This window comes from Octopus bimaculoides, chromosome 2, assembly GCF_001194135.2.
Source record: "Octopus bimaculoides isolate UCB-OBI-ISO-001 chromosome 2, ASM119413v2, whole genome shotgun sequence".
Classification (NCBI taxonomy): Eukaryota; Metazoa; Mollusca; class Cephalopoda; order Octopoda; family Octopodidae; genus Octopus; species Octopus bimaculoides.
The window spans coordinates 140,378,029-140,386,562 of NC_068982.1; positions in this window are offsets into that span (position 1 = coordinate 140,378,029).

Genomic DNA, 8,534 nt, shown 5'->3' on the forward strand with positions numbered 1-8,534 from the left:
TATATATATATATATATATATATATATATATATATATATATATGTGTGTGTGTGTGTGTGTGTGTGTGTATTCATATGAAAAGAGATTGAGAAAGAGAGAGAGAGAGAGAGTTGTATAACAGAATACATTAAAACGGAATCGTGATTAATCAAGCTCTTTTTCAACCTAATAGCAGCTGGATTTCATAGTACACATGACAAGTGTCATATATATTGATACATTGATAAGAATAATACATTGTTAGAAATGATTCACCTCAGCTGAATTGTTTTCGTATTTTGTGTTGAAAAGGAAATTCAACGATATATCGTATAATAATTGAATTATGAATAGGAAATACGTCATTTGGAAACAATAGATAATAGCAATATATTATACTCTGATATTCCTGTCTGATATCTGTATATTCCAAATTACATTCTGATATTAGCCCTTATATATATTCGTTAAAACTTTATCGTTTCAAGTGAGACGTAATTTATTAGTTTCAAGAACACTGACACCAATGCTATGTCGAACAGTATCATCGTACTAAATCAACTCACTAGATGTCTTTTCATCTGATTCATATATATTGTCATCTTAAAGAGTATTCACAAATAAGGTAGAACCGGATGGATTTAATTGCATATCTAATCGCGTACGTAGGAAATGATATCATTTTAAAATTTGTTAAAATTTGCTCATTATTAAGTATTGCAGAGGATTTTTGTTGTGCAATATGTAGAGAACTTCTGCCTATTTCTTGAAAGTAGGCATCCACATACAGAATGACAGGAATTAATATGTAGATTGCATTCTGAAATTGATATATATTAAAATGTGCATCATTAGAAAATTCATTGATACCAATATTATTAGCGTTCTGTCGATGATTGTGTTGTGGAGGCGCGTGGCTTAGTGGTTAGAGTGTCAACATCATGATCGTAAGATTGTTGTTTCGATTCCTGAACCGGGCGACGTGTTGTGCTCTTGAGCAGAGCACTTCATTTCACGTTGCTCCAGTCCACTCAGCTGACAAAAAGGAGTAACGCTACGATGGACTGGCGTCCCGTTCAGCTGGGGAACACATACGCCATTGAAACCGGGAAACCGGCTCCATGAGCCTGGCTAGGCTATAAAAGGGCGCATTTACATCGATGATTGTCATCGGGGGAATAGCATTAAGAAAGGACGAGGGCGTATTATTCAATTCGGGACTGAGACATGTACACATAAAATTAATTATTTGGTATTTATAATGATGCTGAATTGAGTAGAATTGAATATTGTATTTTATTTCAACCTTTGAATTTGCCTTTTGCTTGTTTATTTATTAAGCGTATATGACGGCTTCATTTTGGTAGATTTAAACAGCGATTTCTTGCCGATGTATATATTAGACAAACTCTAATTGTAAACAGAAAAGTAAAACTTGAAGAATTTAATACCTTGCTTCCTATTCAACCTATGTTTCAACCTAAAAACAAAACTTATTATATGATCTGAACGATAGTAGCTGCAGTCAATAAACCACGTAAATATTTAATTCTTTGAAGAAAGAAACGCTTGTCAACGTCTATCATGAAAAGATATTGTTGACCGGAGTTAATTCTACTTTAGCAATTTCATAGCATCGGAAACTTTGTTGAAAATCGAAGCCTGCAATGTTTTCGAAATACGTACAATAATGTAATGGTGTTATATTTCGCAGATGTATTGAAATATTGATTTAAATTTCAATCAGTTTTGATTGCATTTATGGAGAATACCTCTATAGCCATAATAAATTTATTAATCATACTGGTTCCGCTAATGACATTATGCAATAAAAATACTGAAAAATACCGTTGCTGGAATATCTGAGCATTGAATCAATTTAATTCCAATCCATACATTTCGAAAAATATTGTCTAAAATTTTCTTTCGCGTCTAGATTTTGCATAATCATATTCTGCCACGTTTGAAGATTTATAAATAGAAGAGCATATAAAATGTTCCCCTGTAGAATAAATTCCAATTCAATTTAGTTTTGAAAATTGCACATTATCATTATCTTGATATCAGTTAAAGGTGGACATGATTGAGCAAGATCGTAGAAGCGGGATCTGCCGTTTATCCAATCAGAAGCTGAGAAATAGTTCATAAACTCAGCGTAGGTTACTAACAGTTATTGTCATCTAATTTAACTTGGCAGCGTAATTTGCTTTCACATATTATGCGACAGGTCTTCTTTATACTGATGTTTTGTTGCATTGGATATTTTTTTGCTGGAAATTGTGTAACCAATGAAAAACGTCATATAATTTCATTTAAAATTAAAGAGCCTTAGAACGATTACAGTCTGAGATATCTTGCCTGATGTTATTCAAACCAATCATAAACTTGCAAATGTATATGTATACTTCTTAACTTATTCGGTCATTTTCTTATTGCGCCTTAAAATTCAACACACTCACCGGTAAAATTTCCACTTATTTCTTATTTTTATTTTCCTAAAATTTTCGTTGCGACTTGTAACCTTTTCAATAGTCAAAACTGTATTGCTTGACCCGCATTCCCATATATAGCTGGCGCTCGCTTAATAGTTTTGTTTTTGCTTACATGTTGGAAAAAAGTGGTATTTTGAATGACAATTTTGAAGTCACATAAGAATATTCCATACATTTAAAAAAAAATATTTCGTTATTTAATAAACTTGGGGAACCTCAGCTTCGTAAACCACTGAACTAACAACCATGCAAGCTTGGTCGAGTGTGCAAGTATCTGGGTCTCTACATGTACATTTTGGAGGAAGCACTTAGTGTGATCCACGCATCATAATACGCTTCATATTGGTGTGGCAGTTGAAGGAATCTGTCATGTTAAAGTTTCATACCACTATTAGATCGAACAAATGTGCTTTGACTGATGTTTATTCTATTACAGGCTTTCAAAAATAATATCGTATGTGGTATAAGGAAGATTTATTTCCTTCCTTGAAGATGTCTCATATGACTCCCCGAAATGTTTTTGGACTTTTCTTCTTCATGGTAAAAACTAGTTCCATGAGATATTTGATATTATTTCTACAGATCTAAATAAATCAATCTTAATAACAATATCTGAAGAATCATCACTTGTGAGTTATTATATAAATTTCTTTTATCTGTATACCCAGTGTCCTTTCACAAAAATATATCAAGTAATTAGTAAAGCTAATATTATTGGCATGACGCAGTTTCTGTTCCAGAATTGTAAAAAAGGGAATTAATTTCTGAAGTAAAAATTACTAATTGCCTGGCGCTAGTAGTCTTTAATATTTGATGCTTGCGATACTGCAAAGCAACAGTTCCATGATATCTTCTCTCTAAGTCTTCAATATATTTCTTTAGTACAATTTTTTTAATATTTTAAACGCCTAACGGCTAGACATATTTCAATTGTTTTCGTTTATTTCTGCTAATGGATTAATATTCGGTAATTAAATCTTATTATAAATTGAAGTAAATTGTCAATGTGACATACTGAAATCCTCGCACAAACCTTATTTGATATTCTGCACACATTTCCAAGTATATATCTCTGGCTGTCTCAGCACTTCTTGTGTGTTTGCTTTAAGAATACATTCAAATATTTTGACGGTCAAATGACAAACTATCATTAATGTAGAAAGCAGTGTTACTCAATAATTGATATCGTCCTAAGCTAAATATCGTTATCAAATATATATATCTTTTGATATGTTTTCAAATTTTGGCACAATGCCACTGATACAGGGGTGGGATTAGACGATTAAATCGACACCAGTGTTCGGTTAATACAAATTTTATCGACCTGTTCATATCCTTTGGAAGAGAGCCACAATCGACCGTGGTGGAATCTGAGTACAGAACGTAAAGATGGAGGAAATTTCGCTAAACATTTTTTCCGAAGTGGTATCCATTCTTCCAGCTGGCTACCTTAATACGTCGTTTAATATGAAAATTATTCAGGCTATGAGAAGGATTCCAACTAGAAGAAAATGAGTATTGTATGAAATTAAAATATACATAGAACCAGCAAACACAGAATGCCTGAAGTTCCTAGAAAGATATTTTACAGTATATTTCCATAACCGTTAAGTCATTATCAAAATTTTATAACTAGAAAAATCATCTGAATTATCAACACTGAGGAAGTACATTCGTCTATCTGATATATACAACTTTAAAATTTTGGCACAAGGCCATTCATTTCAGGGAGGAGGTAGGTTGAGTACGTTGACCTTTATACTCAACTGGTACTTGTTTTATAGACGCTGTCTGGATGTAAAGCAAAGTTGACCCCTGCGGAATTTGAACTTATACCTTGAAGTTGGAGGAAATGCTGCTTAGTAGGAAGACATTTTAAGATTGGTATGCTAATGATTCTGCTACTTTGCCAAGGCAGTGAGGTGGCAGAAACGTTAGCACACTGGGCGAAACACTTAGCGATATTTCGTCTGTCTACGTTCTAAGTTCAAATTCCGCCGAGGTCGATTTTGCCTTTATCCTTTGGGGGCCGATAAATTAAGTACCAGCTACGCACTAGGGTCGATTTAATCGACTAAATCCCTTTGTCTGTCCTTGTTTGTCCTCTCTAAGTTTAGCCCCTAGTGGGCAATAAAGAAATAAAAAACGAGGTCGTCAATTATTTTTCTTGGATGAGTATAAAATATATATTATATCAGAATTTCATTTAATATATACATTGCTATTCGGAGAGACTAAAGATGATTTGTAGTTAATATTTCTCTGTTTCTTGCCAACGAATTCGTCTGTAAAGAGAAAAATCCATTCATAAAATTAACACCGGAATTCATATCTAAAACCCTACTTTTAAATAAAACAATAGTTAAGACACCACACTGGTGATTCAAACTAAACAATATTATCTTTGAAGAAATCTGAAATTCATACACACAAAGACACACACACACACACACACACACACATATATCCATGTCAGTGAATATGTGTTTGTTTCTGTGTGTGCATATGAATATGCATTTTATCCGTACGCATGGTTGTACGTAAATACATGTGCATATACAAACCACACGTACATATCGAAATATTTTCCATGTATCTGGGAATATGCAACGAAAATTTAATGAAACACAAAATATACTTATCCTTACTTAATTGGACACAACTGACATTAATCTAAATATAAATTATCTAAGCACTGTTTTCATACATAATGTGTATGTACCATTTATAAAAAATACCTAATAAATGTTCGTTTCTTTCACAATTGCTTTATCATACCTAATGTTGCGTTTCTTAAACTAATAAATGTGACTTTATCTAACGTAAGAAATAATTACTTCCCTTTCGGTGCAATCATTGGATGTAATGCAGCGCTTTTTCCTGATTGGAGTGATGGTTCGAAAACGACAATTCTAAGTTAAATGAATTAGTTTTTATTTATTTGAAACCTCCTTCCAATGGTAAAACACATCCCACATTCGAAATTTATAATGGGCGTACTATATTAATACTTTGTATTCCAGTATTTATTGATAATCTGTTTCATAAACAAATCCTACTGTCTTACTCATGATAATTCAGTTAATTAGTGAATAAATTCACATGTTTAATCTATGGCAAATAGTCTGAAATTTTGTGGAAGAGTTTATTCAACTACACCGACCTCATTTCTCCTATGATATTTATTTTCTCGCCCCCCAAAAGATGAAAAGTAAATTCAGCTTCGATGGTATTTGAACGGAAAGAGTCGGGGAAAATATTGCTATGCAATATTTTCGTTACGCTAAAGAACGTGACAGCTCGCGATGGTATCTGCTGTAGGCATAAGGCCTGGAATTTAGGGAGAGAAAGATAGTTGATTGCATCCATTCCAGTAATCAACTGGTATTTATATTATGAAAGGATGAAATCCAAAGCCGAAGTTAGTGGAATTTGAAACCAGAATGTAAAAATAGAAGAAATGCAGCTAAGCAATTTCTAAAGCATTTTAATGATTTTGCCTTTTCAGACAGATACATAACAAAAACATCAGGATTTACAGGCACATATAACATACAGAAAATGTCACTACTAAGCACCGCACACATCCTACGTAAAGCATTTTCAATACAGTGAAATTAAGAGCACCACAAGAAACCACAGTACATACCAAAAAGTAAAAGTAAAAGAACGAATGAGAAAGCAACCATACTCTGGGATATGCCATTACACACAGATAGAGAAATTAAGGCAAATAGACCAGATATAGTTGTCAAAGATCATGAAGAAAAAAATGCTTTCTAAGTGATGTATCAATACTAGCAGATGACAACGTTTCTCTAAAAGAAATGGAAAAAACTTTCAAAATACAAAGACCTGGAAATAGAGATAACTCGAATGTGGAATCTAAAAACAGAAACAATTCCTATCATAGTAGGTGCCTTAGGTATAATAAAAAAATATTCAGACAAATACATAACAAAAACACCAGGACTTACAAATATATATAACATACAGAAAATTGCACTACTGGGTACTGCACACATTCTACGCAAAACACTTTCAATACAGTAAACATAAGAGCACCACAGCAAACCACAGCACATACCCAAGGCGCACAGAGCTGCGCTCGGTAGTGAAGTGAAAGCACGTTATAAAAATAAAACTACTGAACAATAATAATAATAAAAGTAATAATAATAATAATACTGTCTATGTGATCTCAAATTTTAAAACAAACATAATTTTCTTATGGTTTCTTAAACATTCTCTAGAACAACACTATGCACAAATCGAAATATATGGTACCCTAGGCATAACGGCTACATGAACTTTTGAGGTCTCTGAGTGAGATTTGGATCCGACTTGTACAAATGCAAAGCAACAGTCAAACATAAAATAATAATAATAAAAGTAATAATAATAATAATAATAATAATAATAATAATAATAATAATAATAATAATAATAATAATAATAATAATAATAATAATAATAATAATAATAATGGCAGGTGTAGCAAGATTATACTGACGTTGAAAGGAAGGTAGCAGAGGGTTCATATCAGTAGAAGACTGCGTGGAGTTAACAAGAGTAGATATAGACTCCAATGTAGGTAATATTAAAGAAAGTTTATTAAATGTTCCTAGAGTCACACATAGGGAAAGCAAAACACGAAACAAAATTACAAACCAGAAAAAAGAACAGAAATGATCTGACTGGCAGTAGAATTCATTGCTCGAGAGATTCCCAAAGATAATTTCAGCAAATAGTAGCAGTGAAACATGGTTATGTTTGCAGAATGGAAAGCTGAAAGCATAGACAGAAAGTTTGTTATTGGTTGCACAAGATCAAGCATTAAGGTCCAATTGGATGAAAACCAAGATAGGAAAAAACAAGTAGACTCCCAGTGTAGATTATGCAAATCAAAAGAGGAGAGCGGTACTCATGTAGTAAGTGAATGTAGCATGCTGGCAGAGAAAGGATACAAGAAAAGATATAACACTCTAGGGAGAGAAATTGCCTTGGAGCTACGAAGAAAGCAAGGATTTGAACATACTTATAAATGATATGAGCATGAACCTGGTAAAACACTAAAAAGTAAGAAATACAAGATGTTGTGAGACATTAACATTCAGACTGACAGAATAATAGAAGCTAGAAGGCCTGAATTGGTAGTATTAGATTTAGACAATAGAATGTGCCAGATAATTGAGTTTACGGTCCCAAATGATAAATTAACGATTATGAGAAGTATAGAAAAAGTACCTGTAATTTCAGAAGACCTGAAATTTTCGAGGAGAAGGCCAGTCAATTAGATGAACACTAGTACGCGACTGGTACACAATTTATCGATAACGAAAGGATGAAACACAAAAATCAAACTCGGAGGAATTTGAACTCAGAACGTAATGAAAGGCAAGATACTGCTAATGATTTCATCCAGCGCTCCGCCCTACTACTACTACTACTACTACTACTACTACTAATAATAATAATAAAAAACAACAATACCATCAACAACATGAATAATGATAACGACAATAATAACATATAAACAGATAAATATATAAAACATTCAATATAACTTGCAAAATTACAAAATCACTTTCACGTAGAATAAGACAGGAAATGTCCAAATTTCAATTATTTCATCGTATAATTATTGCGCAATTATGTGTTGAAATAATAACGTGTCAAATTTGAGAAAAATTTTATCTCATAAAAAAACAATGAAATACAGCTATGAAGAATTAGCATAAATGGATACAGTTATTAAAAGTACCTATTGTTTTTTTTTTTATTGTAACCTCGTTCAACGGCAACATCTATTCAGAGAGTCTGGTAACAAAGATATTCAAACTACGACGCTTCCGTTATGGATACACCTAGAATTATTACGTAAAACAGAATGCAAGGACACTGGCACTGGTCTGCGCATTGTATATCGGTGGTTCTTCTCTAAATTATATATATATATATATATATATATATATATATATACAATATCCCTGCATAACTCACGTCTATTTTCATATATATATATATATGGAGCATTCCGTCGGTTACGATGACGAGGATCC